The following is a 15279-nucleotide window of genomic DNA, read 5'->3' as shown; positions in this document are numbered from 1 at the left end:
ACCTCCGGTGTGGTAGGCAGGATCTCAATCGCTTGAGCCACATCCACTTCCTGACCCATTGGCATTTAATGTGACTCCTGATATAATTTATTGTTTTTTCTTATTCTGTTATTTTCCTGTTAGTTTGGAAGTTTATATGCTTTTACTAGTCTTTTAGTGGTTACCTTAAAGATTACACAACATGCATCCTTGACTTATCAAATCTAATGTTAGTTGGGACTTTCACCAAATTCTTGGACAATGCAAGCACCTCAGAACTTTAAATCCTTTTATCCCCCTATGTATATATAAATCCTGTCATGCATTTTAACATCTCCTTTAAATCTCAGATGACATTTTTTTCTTTTTTAAAAAATTTTTATTGAAGTGTATCATTCATACATGAACACACATAAACAATAAGTGTAAAGACTGAGAACTTACAAAATAAACATATATGACATCATATAGGGGTCTTATACATCACCCTCCACCAAGTCTTTGCATTGGTGTGAAACATTTGTTACAAACTATGCAAGAGTATCATCAAAATATACTACCAATTATGTTCCTTATTTTACATTTGGTGTATTTTTCTCCCAACCCATACTTTTTTAAAAAAAAATTTTTGTTACAGATATTGTGAACTTGCAAAGCAATCATACAGATGTGTAGATTTCCCATAAAACTCCACACCCTGGTGGAACATTTGTTACAGATTATGAGATAATATCATCACATTATTACCACCAATCATGGTTGATAGCACACTTTGGCACACTTTTTCTGTACACCTCCATTATCAACACAGTACAGCTTGGCACTGATGTGAGAATATAGTATTGCTGTTAACCACTGTCTATTGGTCACACCAATTATAGTTTTCCCATGTTTCTCCATATTCCCATCACCCTGCAATAGTGAGATATATCTGCTCTAGCTCACAGAAGGACTCTCTTGCATTTGTACCCTTAACCACAATTCTCAACCACCTCTGTGTTCACTGTGTTATTCAGCCCCTAGATTATCTTTAGCTTTCTTTTTATTGACATTTACTTCCCCAGACTACCTTTTTCAGTCACAATCCCATTTATAAACCAGTTGCTACTCACTATAATATGTTACTGTCAACTCTATCCATCTCCACACTTTTACAGTCAAGTTAATTAAAATTTCTATATACATTAAGCATCCATAGTTCTTCTCGGCCCTCCTCTTATCTCCTTATAACCTATACTCTAGGTTTTAATTCCATGAATTCAATGTGTTTATTATTTGTATTTAGTTCATATTAATGAGACCATGCAATATTTGTCCTTTGGTGTCTGGCTTACTTCGCTTACTATAATGTCTTCAAGACTCATCCATGTTATCACATATGTCCCAATTTCATTTCTTCTTATTGCAGCATAGTATTCCATCATACGTATATACCACATTTTGTTTATCCATTCATTGGTGGATGGACACTTGGGTTGTTTCCTTCTTTTGGCAATTGTGAACAATGCTACTATGAACATTGGTGTGCAGATGTCTGTTTGTGTCATAGTTTTTAGTTCTTCTGGATATATTCCTAGTAGAGGAATTGCTGGATCATATGGCAGTTCTATATTTAGCTTCCTGAGGAACCACCAAACTGTCTTCCGCAGAGGCTGCACCATTCTATACTCCCACCACCAGTGAAGGAGTGTTTCTATTTCTCCATATCCTCTCCAGCACTTACTATTCTCTGCTTTTTTTTTTTTTTTGGTATCCACATCTCAATTATATTTATTAAATTTATTAAATTCTATACAGTGAACTAAAAATTTGAGCAGCTCTCTATTGGACTATATTTAAAATAAAAATAAGTTTCACAGCATGTAATATAGTCCCACTGATGTGATGTGTTGATATACTGAGCTCATAAGATTTACCACTCTGCATCACCGATGGCTTTTGCAAATACATAGTCTCTCCCTCCAAAACACATAACACCATCTTTCAAATAGAATTTCCACTTGTTCTTGCTTCGATGAATCTTTTCATACTGACAGACAATTACATTATCCGTGTCAAACAGGTCTGGCACATCCTGCTCACTAACATCATCTCCAGAATTTAAAGGGTCCTCTTCCACGATATCTGTTGGAGGGTCTTCATTATCACTGCTATTGACAGTTGAATCTTCATTTGCTTTTTAAATAATGGCCATTCTACGTGGTGTTAGATGGTATCTCATTGTTGCTTTAATTTGCATTTCCCTAATAGCTAGTGATATGGAACTTTTTTTCATGTGCTTTTTGTCCATTTGTATTTTCTCTTTGGAGAAATGTCTATTTAAATCTTTTGCCCATTTTTTAATTGGATTGCTTTTATTGTTGAGTTGTATGATCTCTTTATATAGAATGGAGATCAAATCCTTATCAGATAAGTGGTTTCTAAATATTTTCTTCCAGACGGTGGACTTGGCCCAGTGGTTAGGGCGTCCATCTACCACATGGGAGGTCTGTGGCTCAAACTCCGGGCCTCCTTGACTCATGTGGAGCTGGCCCATGCGCAGTGCTGATGTGCACAAGGAGTGCCCTGCCACGCAGGGGTGTCCCCCGCGTAGGGGAGCCCCATGCACAAGGAGTGCACCCCATAAGGAGAGCGGCCCAGCATGAAAGAAAGTGCAGCCTGCCCAGGAATGGTGCCACCCACACGGAGAGCTGACACAACAAGATGACACAATAAAAAGAAACACAGATTCCCATGCCGCTGACAACAACAGAAGCGGACAAAGAAGATGCAGCAAATAGACACAGAGAACAGACAACTGGGTTGGCGGGGGGGGGGAAGGGGACAGAAATAAATAAATAAATCTTCAAATATTTTCTTCCATTGACTGGGCTGCCTTTTTACCTTCTTTATGAGGTCTTTTGAATCACAGATTTTTGGGCACTCCAGAGAGTCCATTCCCACTCCTGGCATGGAGGGGGTCTGGTGATACATCAGTTTACCTGAGCAACTATGGTCATTTTGGACCCACACAGCATAGATTGCTGACCAAAACTATAGCTCCATCCCTGCCTAAGGTAAGGGAGGAAGGAGTGTGAACCTTCATCAGTGTCTCCGGGTGATTACAGACAGTCTTGTGCCCAACTGGCATTATTATACATGGCTATACAGCTCTGTCCCTACTCCTGACAGAGGAGAAAGGTGAGAGAAGCTTCATCACTTCCTGGGTCAATGTGGGCAGCTTCAGCCTCCTTAGCTTATGGCACCAACTACATCCTTGGCTCCTCCTACACAACCACCAAGGAAGAAAGGATAAGAAATCCCTAAACTAAAGGGAGAAACTGCACCCAGAATAAATACATCTAGAAAGCCAGATGCAGAAACGCCAACAAGAAATTACAATCCATACCAAGAAACAGGAAGAGATGGCCCAATTAAAGGAACAAGATAAGCCTGCAGATGACCTAAAGGAGTTGAGACAACTAATCTTAGATGGTCAAACAAATCTCCGTAATAAATTTAATGAGATGGCTAATGAGATTAAGGATATTAAGAAGACATTGGATGAGCACAAAGAAGAATTTGAAAGAAAAATAGCAGACCTTATGGCAATGAAAGGTGCAATGAATGAAGTTAAAAATACACTGGAGGTATGTAACAGCAGATTTGAGGAAGCAGAAGAAAGGCTCAGCAACCCTAAAGACATGGCCCCTGAAAGTGAACAAACAAAAAGAACAGATGAAGAAAAGAATGGAAAAAATTGAACAGGGTCTCAGGAAACTAAATAACAACTAGAGATGTGCAAACATATATGTCATGGGTGTCCCAGAGGAGAGAAGAAGGGAAAAGGAGCATAAGAAATATTTGAAGAAATAATGGTGGAAAATTTCCCAACCTTATTGAAGGACATAGATATCCCTGTCCAAGAAGCACAATGTACTCCCATCCAAATAAATCCAAATAGACCAACTCCAAGACACATACTCATGAGAAGGTCAAATGCCAGAGACAAAGAGGGAATTCTGAGAGCCGCAAGAGAAAAGCAATGCATAACATATAAGGAATACCCAATAAGATTAAGTGCCGATTTCTCACCAGAAACCATGGAGGCAAGAAGGCAGTGATATGATGTATTTAAGATACTGCAGGAGAAAAACTGCCAGGCATGGATTTATACCCAGCAAGATTATATTTTAAAAATGAGGGTGAAATTAGAATATTTACGGATAAACAGAAACTGAGAGAGTTGGTAACAAAAAGACCAGCTTTGCAAGAAATACTAGAGAGAGTATTACAGCCTGAAAAGAAAAGACAGGAGAGAGAGGCCTGGAAGAGAGTCTAGAAATGACAACTGTATCAGTAACAGCAACTAAAAGTGTCAAATACAAAATGACAGACAAAACACAAAGATCAAAATAGATGAAATAAGAATTGCCTTTACAGTAATAACATTGAATGTTAATGGATTAAACTCCTCAATCAAAAGACACAGACTGGCAGAATGAATAAGAAAATATAAGCCATCTATATGTTGTCTGCAAGAGACTCACCTTAGACCCAAGGATACCAATAAATTGAAAGTGAAAGGTTGGAAAAAGTTATTCCACACATGCGGTAATAAAAAAAAAGCTGGAGTAGCTATACTTATATCAGATGATACAGACTTTAAAAGCCAAAGTGTTGGTAGAGACAAGGAAGGACATTACATATTAATAAAAGGGATGATTCAGCAGGAAGAAATAACAATCATAAATATATATGGCTCTTGCCCTGCTCTTTTGCCTCAACTTCTGTGCCGCTGACACAGTTGTCCTGAGAGGCTTAGGGAGTACTGTCCCTTCTGCCATTTAAGGGGTGGGAACAGAACCACAAGTGGTCAACAGTTCAGTCCTGTAGGCTAAAAGTACCCACCATTGCCCAGAGAGGCTGAGGAAGCATCAGCCCCCTCCTATCCTATTGGCTGGTGGGGGTGGTTCTATGGGTGCTCACCAGTTCAGTCTTTTTAGGCCAAAAATACCTGCCATTGCCTGCAGAGTTTGAGGAAACACCATCCCCCTTCTGTCCTCTTAAAGGGGGTTGGATCCATAGGCACCCGACAGTTCAGTCCCTGTTGACTGAAAGTGTCCACTGTTGTCCAGAGAGGCTGTGGAGACACCAAAACCCTCCTATCCCATTAGGGATGGGGGTGGATTCATAGGCATCCAATAGTCCAGACCATGCAGGCTGAAGGTTTGCTGTTGTCCAAAAAGGCGGTGGAAAGACCAGTCCCCTTCTTTCCTGTTGGGGACTGAGTCCACAGGTACCCACCAGATCAGGCTGTGTGGGCAAAAAGCACCTGCCATTACCCAAAGAGGCTGGGCAAACACAGTCTGTCTATTGTCCTATTGGGGATGGAGGTGGAGTCACAGGTGCCCAGCAGTCAGACTTGTGCAGCCCAAAACTGTTGCCCTGAGAGGTTGAGACAACATTAACCTCCTCCTACCCTGTTGGGGAACAGAGGTGGAGAGGGGCTCAAAGGCACTCAACAAATCTGTGTGGGCAGAAAACTCCTGCCATTGCCTGGAGAGGCCGAGGATACCCTGCTCCTCTCCTGTTCTCTTAGGGTGCGGGGATGCAGCCCCAGGCGTCCAAGTATTCAGCCTCTGCCAGTGGAGGGCACTTGCAGTTGCCTGGAGGGCCTGGTGCAGGTCCCGCCAGCTCCCTCTCTGCTGGAGGTGGGGCTGGAGCCTGGGCTAGGTCTGCAGTCTGACCTTGGTGGAAAGAAGCCAGTCCCTAACTTCACTGGATTTCAGTCAGCCAGGCTACCCCTCATGCCGGGGGCGGAGTCAACATGGCAGCTACCGGACTCTTTCCCACTTGGACAGGCTCAGACCCTAGCTGTCTCTAGGATTATACTTTAGCCAGCTGAGTCCACTAATCAGTAGCTGAGGTCAGTGGACATCTGTCTCTTCCACTACCATTTATAGGAAATGGAACTTTTAACTCCAGCCACAGAATAGCTCCTGAGGCGGCTTGCGCCCCTAGGGTAGGATGGGCACCAGCCTCTGCGGCATGGCTGGCAGCTTCCCAGAGAGGTGGTGCAGGTGCCCCCAGCTTCCTCCCTGCCAGAGGTAGGACTGGGGTTTAGTCTAGAGCTGCAGTCCAGCCTGGGTGGGAAGAAGTCGGTCTTTACAAGCACTGTGATTTTCAGTCAGCGCCGCTTCCCCTCGTGCCTGGGGTGAAGTCATAATGTTGGCCCCCAGCTTCCCTCTGACCTAAACAGGCTCAAAGTTTAGTTGTTCCTACGATACTACTTCAGCCCGCCGAATCTACTAGTCTGGAGCTGAAGTCGGTGCCACACCGTGTCTTCCTCCCATTTTTTGTGGGGAGATGGAACTTCAACTCCAACCACAGAATAGCTCCCGAGGTGGCTTGCGTGCCATGGGCACCAACATCTGCGGCATGGAGGGCTCTACTCACGATTCCTCTGTGCAGATGGGTAGTCTCCCTGTTCCACACTGGCAAGGATGTTGCAGGACACTTCTCTGGTCTCCTGGGTCCTCCAAAAAGTGCTGTAGGTAGCTCTGGGGGACCACCAGCTGCCCTGTTTCATGAGCTGACTCCAGGAGCTCCTTACTCTGCCACCATCTTGGCTCTATCCTGACCTTTCTTTAAAAATTTGTTTTGAAGAGAGGCTTATACCATGAACACTAATAAACTCATTATGCAGATTGAAAATTACTCCATAATTCATGGTTATTAGTGTTTATACAATCAAATATTCATTTAGACTGGGATACATATTTGCCCTCAAGTAGATGTACATACATATTTACCCCTTCAGTTGTTCTTTGGTCCTTCTTGTATCTTTAATCCTCTGTCTGAGCTCATTTCCCTTTGTGCCTAAAGTGTGGTTCTGCTGGTGACAAATTCTCTATTTTTGCTTATCAGGAAGTGTCTTTGTATCACCCTCAATCTTGCAGGATATTTTTGCTGAGGATGGAAGTTCATTTGGCAGGTATTGCCTTTCAGCAACCACCCTCACCCCTTGTTCTATTGAAACGCCTCTGTAGATGGTTACCAGTGACATCTAGATTGGAAATTCAATGACTTTTGCCATTTTCTTCAATGTTGATTTCTTTGAAGCACCTAGAATTCAGGGCTTTTAGTCCCTGAATCTCTTTCTTTTCTTGGCCTAAATTATAGTTGTATTTTCCCTATTCTTTAACCTTTCTGACCATTAGTTCTCAGCCACTTTAGCTGGCTGTTCTTCTCATGTTCCTTGTAAGAAAAAGGTAACCTCAGAGCTTTTGAGGATCTCTGTAGCAGCCCCGTGCTCTTTGGGGTAGAGGAGGGGTCTGCTGTTGGAGAGCCCAGTGTCTCACAGGGGGGCCCTGGCCATGTGCTGGGGCAGAAGAAGGGAAAATGGTAAACAACTTGTTCTGCCTAACCATGTAGAAAGTCACTGCAGTGATAGGCTGGGGCAGTGTGGGCAGGTTGCATTGCCTTTAGGAAAATATTTTGCTTTTTGAATATCTATGTAGGCATTTTATCTCTGAGAGTTATTGTTTGACCCTGAGAGGAGTGTGTGAGGGTGGTTTTCATGTAATCAACGTGAGAACAGAAGGAAAATCTGGAGCGTTGTCTTCACCTCCCACCAGTGGAGATGCCTGAACAGGGACTGAACTTGGAGAAAGCCCTTGGACTGTTTATCTGAAGCCAGCTGGGAAACGACTCTGGGAAACATCCTGGTAGCGTACTGTGCTCCCTGGATTGCATGCCAGTGTGGAGTGAGAATATAGCCCAGGGTTAGAGGTGCTGCTGGGTCCAGACCAGAATGTGGATATTTGCACAGCAGAAAAAGTAAGATGGCCTTTTCCTTAAGCAGCGAAAGTAAAGGAGGGCCCTTAAATCATGCAAGCAAGACTAGGAGGTGGAGGTGCCGGGTCAAAGCGTTGACTTTCCACCTTTTCTCTAGGACTCTGGGAATAATCGTATTTAGCAAATAGTCGTAAGCTTTATTTTTTTCCTGATTTACAATATATTCTAGTTATCCCCCAAATTTTAATACAGTTTTTACCATACCCCAGAGCCTTGTGAGTTGTTTTGCTCCTAATTAAAGGGCAGACCCCAAAGGAGACATGCTGACATCTCTGCACCATGCCCACCCACCCAAGGATGCCGCTGAGAGCAGCTGGTGGGAGAATGTGATGACGGAGGGGCAGCTGGCCAGCAGGCACCTCCTGTTGCAGATGTATTGGAGGAGCAGGGGACAGACATTTGGAAGACATGAGCACTTCCTAAAGTTCTGTCTTGAGTTAGCTCTCTTTTCTAGTCTTCTCTTGCTCCTGCCATACCTCTCCTCTGCCTACCACATTATCTACTTCCATGGGCTTCTCTGTGTCCAGGGAACCAAACTCTCACTCTTTTTTAAAAGATTTTAAAATGTATTTATCCTCCCACCCCTCCTCCCGCTCTGCTGTTTTTGCTGTTTGTGTCGTCTTCTCTTCTCATTTTCTCTCTTCTAGGATTCACCGGATATAATCTGGAAACTTCTGATAGAGAGAGAGAGTCCCTGTCAATTGTGCCACCTCAATTCCTGGTCTCTGCTGTGTTTCACCTTGACTTTCCCCTTGTCTCTCTTTTGATGCATCATCATCTTGCTGCATGACTCATGTACATGGGGCACTGGCTCACCATGCAGGCACTCACGTGGGCACTGGCTTGCCGCACAGACATGCTTTTTCTTCTTCTTTTTCACCAGGAGGCCCCAGGAATAGAACCCAGGTCCTCCCATATGGTAGGCGGAAGCTCTATCACTTGAGCCACATCTGCTTCCCTCTTTCTCACTCTTATCACTCCCAAATCTCAAGCACAAATCTGTAGGTGCTCTCCTGAGTTCTAGTCCCACATTTCTAATTACCTACAAAGTGACTGTCTGGACATGCCCTTCACACACAGACTCTATGTGATCAGGTTCAAAGTCTTGTTGCCCCCCACCATGCATCCCTTCAGTCCATGCCAGCATCTCCCCATCTTCCCTATTTTTCTTCCAGTCAACCCATTTCCAAGCTTGGACAGGGGCCACTTTTGTCCTCATTTCTCCTGCATGCTCATCCATTTGAGCAACCAAATCCTGACAATTCTTCACTTTTAGCGGCTATTCCATTCGCCCTCACTTTCCATCCCCTGCCCCTTCCTGACTTGGACCCTCTTCCTCATGCTCTGTAAGGGCCCCCTGCTTCTCTGCTTCTTACTGTCTCTTCTAGGGACTATGCACATCCCCACCGAATTAATCTTCCTAAGCTTTGTTTAAGTTACTCCCCTGGTAAAAGCCTTTAGTGGTTCTTGCTGCCTACTGAATCGAGGCTAAACTCCCTAGTCTGACATGAAAAATGCCTGCTATATGCCTTCTCTCACCTTTCCTGTTTGATGCCCCCCTTCTCCCTTAAATGGGACTCTCCTTCAACAGAAGGGCCCATGCTTTATATTCTCCTTCCTCCTCTCTCTCCTCACAGTTTTCTCTTTTCTGGTCTATTCTTTGTCTTCTTTCACTCCAGAACTCAGACTTACCCCTCTCAGGCTTACACTTCTATTTCTCTGATTGCACGTGGTCAAGTACTGTAGGCGTGTATGTGCATGCTTCATTTTCCGGCTAACTTGAAAGTTTCCTGAGACAAAGATGCAGTTCTTATATTTCATGTCCTCCAAGAACCTAACAGAATTACAGGCACACACTAATCGATAAATGTTGGAAGGAATGATAGAATGAAAGAATGTTCAAGAAGAAGGTGCTCATAGGAAAACAATCATAAAAATTAGGTGCAGTTGTTCCCTATTTTCAAATTCCAAACAAAAGGTGTTGGATTTTTGGGAAGAGAAATAATTTTTAAAGCTGATCTGAGTGATATGTGTAAGTTAACCCTTGGCTCTTTGTACTCCTTTTAGTTTGACTAAATTAGATTAAGCACACAGGTCCAAGGGAAGTAGCCAATGGTTTTTCCCTGAATAAAATTTATTTTTCTTGCCATGATTGTGTAGGAAGGTCAGATGTGGACACAAAATAAGACTACTTTTCTGTTCAAAGATAGTTATTTTGCAAATATCATTAAATTTGTCATTTTGCAAGCCATTACAAATCTAGCTTAATCTGCTACTAGAAAAATTGATTTAAATATGATTAGATTTCTTCTTCCAGAGTAATGTAAATAGTGTGTTCTATAAATAAAAGTAGCAGAAAATTAATATCATCCAGAACACAGGCAATTTCTTAGCCCTTTAATTCTACAGAATTAGTACAATTATTCTTCTGGTCTTCTCAAATGGTACTGCTTTGTATAACCAAAATGTCTATTGAGGAGGCACAAAATGGCAAGTTTTAATTTGTTGAAATAAGTTTTGTTTGCTTTGGTTGACACCACATGTTTGTTAGTCTGGGAAAGCAGTGCTTTTTCACTTATCAAGAACCTTGAGAGTGTTTTGATGTCAGTGAGTATTTGGCTAACTGTATTGCAATTTTGCCAAATTGCTTGCAAACTGGTGGGAAAAAAAATCCATAAGCAGATTTTTTATTAATGACTTGACATTAAGTGATTTTGACTACATTGTCTCTGCTCTTTCATTTCATTCAAAGAAGGTAAATGCTGAAATATTCAGATTTGAAACTTAGCTGCTGCAAATTCTGAATCTGCTAGGTATCTATCTGTTTCTCATTTTCTCACTCTCTCTCTCTCATGTACACATACTTCTCTTGCACCATATCTGTTTTTTGGAGAACAAATCTTGGCCCATACCAAGTAAATGGCGTGTTTGCTGGGTGATCTGAACATGCCGAAATTGAAAATAGCATGGATCCTAGGAACTTCCTAATGGACTGGTATTATGGAAATTTGTCCAGACTCTCAAACTGAATGACAGGTCATTTACCTCCTGGGAGCTGTAGTTTATTCAGTCAAGGTGAGAATGGACTGGGTAAGAAAAGGGCAGGATGTGCCTGGGTATACTGTGGTTTCAGCACAGCAAACACTTGAACGTCTGCAGTGGCCATGCCCTGCAGATTGCCAACTACGGGGACCCCAGGGGCTCTGCTCTGAAATCCACAGTTAGTGTGAGCCCCGGCCCTGGCCTCCGGGCCTGCTTTCAGCCTGTACCGAGCAGGCCAGGGACACTGAGGCAGGACTGTTCCTGGGCCGCAGGTCTCCTCTGACGTCATTGAGACTTCCTGGCACTGCGTGGCTCCCTGGGGCCTTCAACCCTCTCTCTTTCCCTCTGAATCAGATCTGTGTCCTGGTCTGCGTCTCCCAGCCTCATCCAGTGTCCTTCCTGTGTTCTCTCACACAGGCATTTCCCCTAATAAAAATCCTTGCACATTTCATCCCAGCTCTTTCACGAAGGACATGGATTAGCACATGATCTGTGTGCAAGGTATATACTTCTGTGGCATATTCGAGCAACAGACTTTTATCAGAACGAAGGGGAGAGCAGCCAGTGCCCATTTGCTCTCTTCTTGCTCTTGGGAAGATGAGCTGCAGGTGCCTGGATGTGTAAGTGGGTGAGCAGGAGCTCAATAAATATTTGTTGACATCATTCATTTATTCTATTTATTTCCTCCAGCCAGGAAATTCCATATACTTCTCTATCTTGATGTAGTTAAGGGCATCCTTAAGCAATGCGTTACTTGGGTGGTGAGTGCAATCTGACTGCATGTCTTTCATGACTGCCACATACCAAGAGTGGCAGTTCAGAACAGGGTTGAAATGTGCAATTTGATCTCTACTCTAGAAGAACATTTAATTTGATGAGGAAGACAAGATTTGCATTTAAAAAACCATTCATAATAGTATAAGGAACTATATAATTCAGTATAATACATAATTTAATGGGACTGGCTGAAAATATAGAAAGAAGATAGCCCCTAGAATTTTCTATACTTATGGGGTGAAGCAGTTTGAAATGGTTATGAATTCCAAAAATAGATATTGGATTATGTTTGTAATCTGGTCTGTACCCTTGGTCGGTGGGGACTCACAGATAAAAGGCATGGCAAAGGACAGAGTTGGGGGTTTTTGATGTTGGAGTTTTAACATTGGTGTTTGATGCTGAAGCCTTAAGCTGGAGCCCCAAGAAATAAGCTCACAGAGGAAAGAAAAGGAAGCCCCGGGAAGAAAGAAACCCTGAACCCAGAGACAAGCAAGACCCTGGAAGGGAGGAACCCAGGAAGCCTGAACCCCAGCAGCCATTGGCAGCCATCCTGCTCCAACACATGGAAATAGACTTTGGTGAGGGAAGTAACTTGTTTTAGGGCCTCGTATTTGTAAGCTCCTTCCCCAAATAAATACCCTTTATAAAAACCAACCAGTTTCTGGTATTTTGCATCAGCACCCCTTTGGCTGACTAATACATGGGGTCATGCCTGAAATTCCATCTGAACAAGTATTTTACCCAGCTTCTGTTTGCAAAGACTCCTCCTCACCTAGGGACTTTGATTTCTCTTGGTGAGTATTGTAGGCCTTTGCTGGTGTATAGAAAGATAAATTCTCTCTGGCTGGCATGCTCTGGAGGGAGCTCCCTCCTAGAGACCTGCTGTACAAGGACTCCATTTCTCTGTCTATAGTAAGAAAACCCTAGCCTAGGCCGTGAGGCAGGCGCTAGGAAAGTGCAACTTAATGTCAACTGGAGGTAGAATTCCCTGCTATTCTAGATGAAGAAATGGAAACATAACGAAGTTGAGTGATTTGTTAGGGTGGCCTAGGGAGGAATATCTGGCTGCAAACAACTAATCTCAGTTATTTTAAGCAAATAAATAGACTGTTTTCTAAGGATTCAGAGGTATTCTATGGAATCCAAAGAGAAAGAGCTGGGCCTCAAATCAGGCTATCGAAAGTCATGAAGAATTTGGAATTCTCTGCTCTCTGTATCCTCTGGGTCTGCTGGGTGTCGAGCCCCTGGCTCCCTGCCATCCCGCCCCCATGGTGGTGGGTGGGTGGTCTCCCCAGAGCACTCACAGTCACAGCTCAATTCCAGCCCCACAAAGAAACTGCCTGCCTCTCTCTAGACCCTAATCCAAGTTTCTGGAGGAAAGAATCAGATTGGTTCAGTGTGGGTGAGTTGCCCAATTTAGTGCCAGCAGCTGTTGCTGGGGGCGTAAGGAGGGGGTTATAGAATATTGGGGCCCACTTCTGTGACCCTGCAGATGGGCATCGGGGGTAGGAGGGGTTAGTACCCAGAAGAGGTGCCTGCTGCCCAGGTTAAGTGCTGAGCTCACGGCGGGCAGCGGATGAAACTGACTTTCTGCCTCTGGTCTTTCTGACCTCACCGTGCGCCCCGGGTCTAAGGCAGTGCACAAAAAACAGAACTAAAAGACCGAAAGACCCCAAGGGAGTAGGGTGTGTTCGTCAGGTGTAGTGAGGGCAGGAGGACAGAGAAGGCAGTCCCTCCAGCTGATGCTTTACAGGCTCTTTCCTTTGATTTTTTTTTTTAACTTGAAAAATTACTTTCAATTTGCTCATTTTCACACTTGGAATCATAATTTACATTTTACGATTCATGTAGCTGAATCCATGACCTTTCGACAGGTCGAATTATTTCCAAAGTCTCCCGGAATCTTTCTCTAAGGTTTTGGGGCACTTTGTCCCTCCTACAGTGTCCTGGCCTTAGGAATCATAAATTAGATGACATGGGCCCAAGATTCTGCATGCGCCTTCTTACCTTTTCTCCAGCATGCTTTTTATATTGTGGGCGAGGCAAAGAAGGAAGAGCAGGAGCAACAGCAATCACAGCAGCAGTATTTGGAGTACGGTGCTGGGCACATCAAATATGTTATTTCTGGGAAGCAGATGTGGATCAAGTGATAGGGCCTCTGCCTATCATATGGGAGGACCTGGGTTTGACCCCTGGGGCCTCCTGGTGAAAAAGAAGAAGAAAAGGCGTGCCTGCACGGTGAGCCAGTGCCATGCAAGGGAGTCACGCAGCAAGATGATGACGCAACTAAAGAGAGAAGGGGAGAGTCAAGATGAAGCGCGGCAGAGACCAGGAACTGAGGTTGTGCAGCTGACAGGGAACCTCTCTCCACATCAGAGGTTGCCAGGATCAAATCCCAGTGAATCCTAGAGGAGAAAAAAAATGAGAAGAGAAGACAAAAGGAGAAATAGATACAGAAGATCACACAGTGAATGGACACAGACAGCAAAAACAGCAGTGCGGGGTGAGGGGAAAATATATATAGATATATATATGTGCCAATTTATTATTTTTTAAAAAAATTGTTATTTCATTAAATCCTTAGGAGAACCCTGCTGAGGAAGTGTTTTATCTGTGTGGGTGCACTGTGATGTAACCCCAGAAAAATCATGTTCTTGAAGATAATCCATTCCTGTGGGTGTACCAATGTAGGTGGGCCATTTGGTCATGTTTGCCATAAACATCCTGGGACTCCCAAGAATTTCAGTAATTTGTCCAAGGTCATACAACTAACCATCAAGCAGCAGACATATATTTTGAACTTCCACTGCCTGATACTAAGGTTCTTGGAGTTTTCAGACACAGCACATCTTACAGACAATGCAAACGTCCTCCTGATATTCAGAGATATTCATGAGGCCTGAGCACACAAGAGTCACACATGGTCTGAGATGTCCCCCTTCTAAGCCCCTTCCCGGATCCTTACCTGTCACGGGATGCCTATGAGTCACAGGAAGAGAAGATCTTGGGTTACCGTTTCAGTTATCTATGGCTGCGTAGGAAACCATCCCAAAGGTTATTGGCTTAAAATAAGCTTTACATTTCTCACAGTTCTGTGAGTTGGCCAAGTAGTTCTGCTTCACATGGCATCTGTGGGGCTTCTGGTCTGACTGCAAGGTCCAAAATGGACTCACTCCCATGTTGGCGCCAACCAGTTGGGAGCTAGGTTGTTTACTCAGTTCTCTTCTGGGTTTTTCTGTGTTAATTCTTGGACTTCCTTGCAACAAGGCAGCTAGACTTCAAGAAGGAGGTGGAGGCTGCAAATCTCTTGAGGGCTTGCCTTGGAAGCAAACCAGCTAATTTCTACCATGTTCTGTTGGTCAAAATGGGTTCCAGATCAGCTCAGATTCAGGATGAGGGGAAGTAGACTGCATCTTGATATAGGGATGGGGATGACTCATTGAAAAAAGAGCATATGGGATGGTGGATATTGTTGGGACCATTTTGGGAATTATATGTCTCTATATATGAAAGCTATAGATAATCTGCAATTAAATTCTCAGATAATCAAGGGCAGATTACTTCAGACTTGACGATATAAAGAGTGACAGCTTTCTTTAGGAAGTTAAAGACTTCCTTGTATTGAAGCTGGTATTCTGAGCC

The 15279-nt window shown here is 43.5% G+C and overlaps 1 pseudogene; it reads right to left on the bottom strand.

Moving 5' to 3' along the window:
- LOC101424729 (DNA mismatch repair protein Msh6-like) overlaps positions 1-6550 on the bottom strand; it is a 35462-nt pseudogene extending 28912 nt beyond the window's left edge.
- Between the last annotated feature and the right edge of the window lie 8729 nt (positions 6551-15279).

This window comes from Dasypus novemcinctus, chromosome 17 (assembly GCF_030445035.2).
Source record: "Dasypus novemcinctus isolate mDasNov1 chromosome 17, mDasNov1.1.hap2, whole genome shotgun sequence".
NCBI lineage: Eukaryota > Metazoa > Chordata > Mammalia > Cingulata > Dasypodidae > Dasypus > Dasypus novemcinctus.
This window is presented reverse-complemented; position numbering and strand designations above follow the sequence as displayed.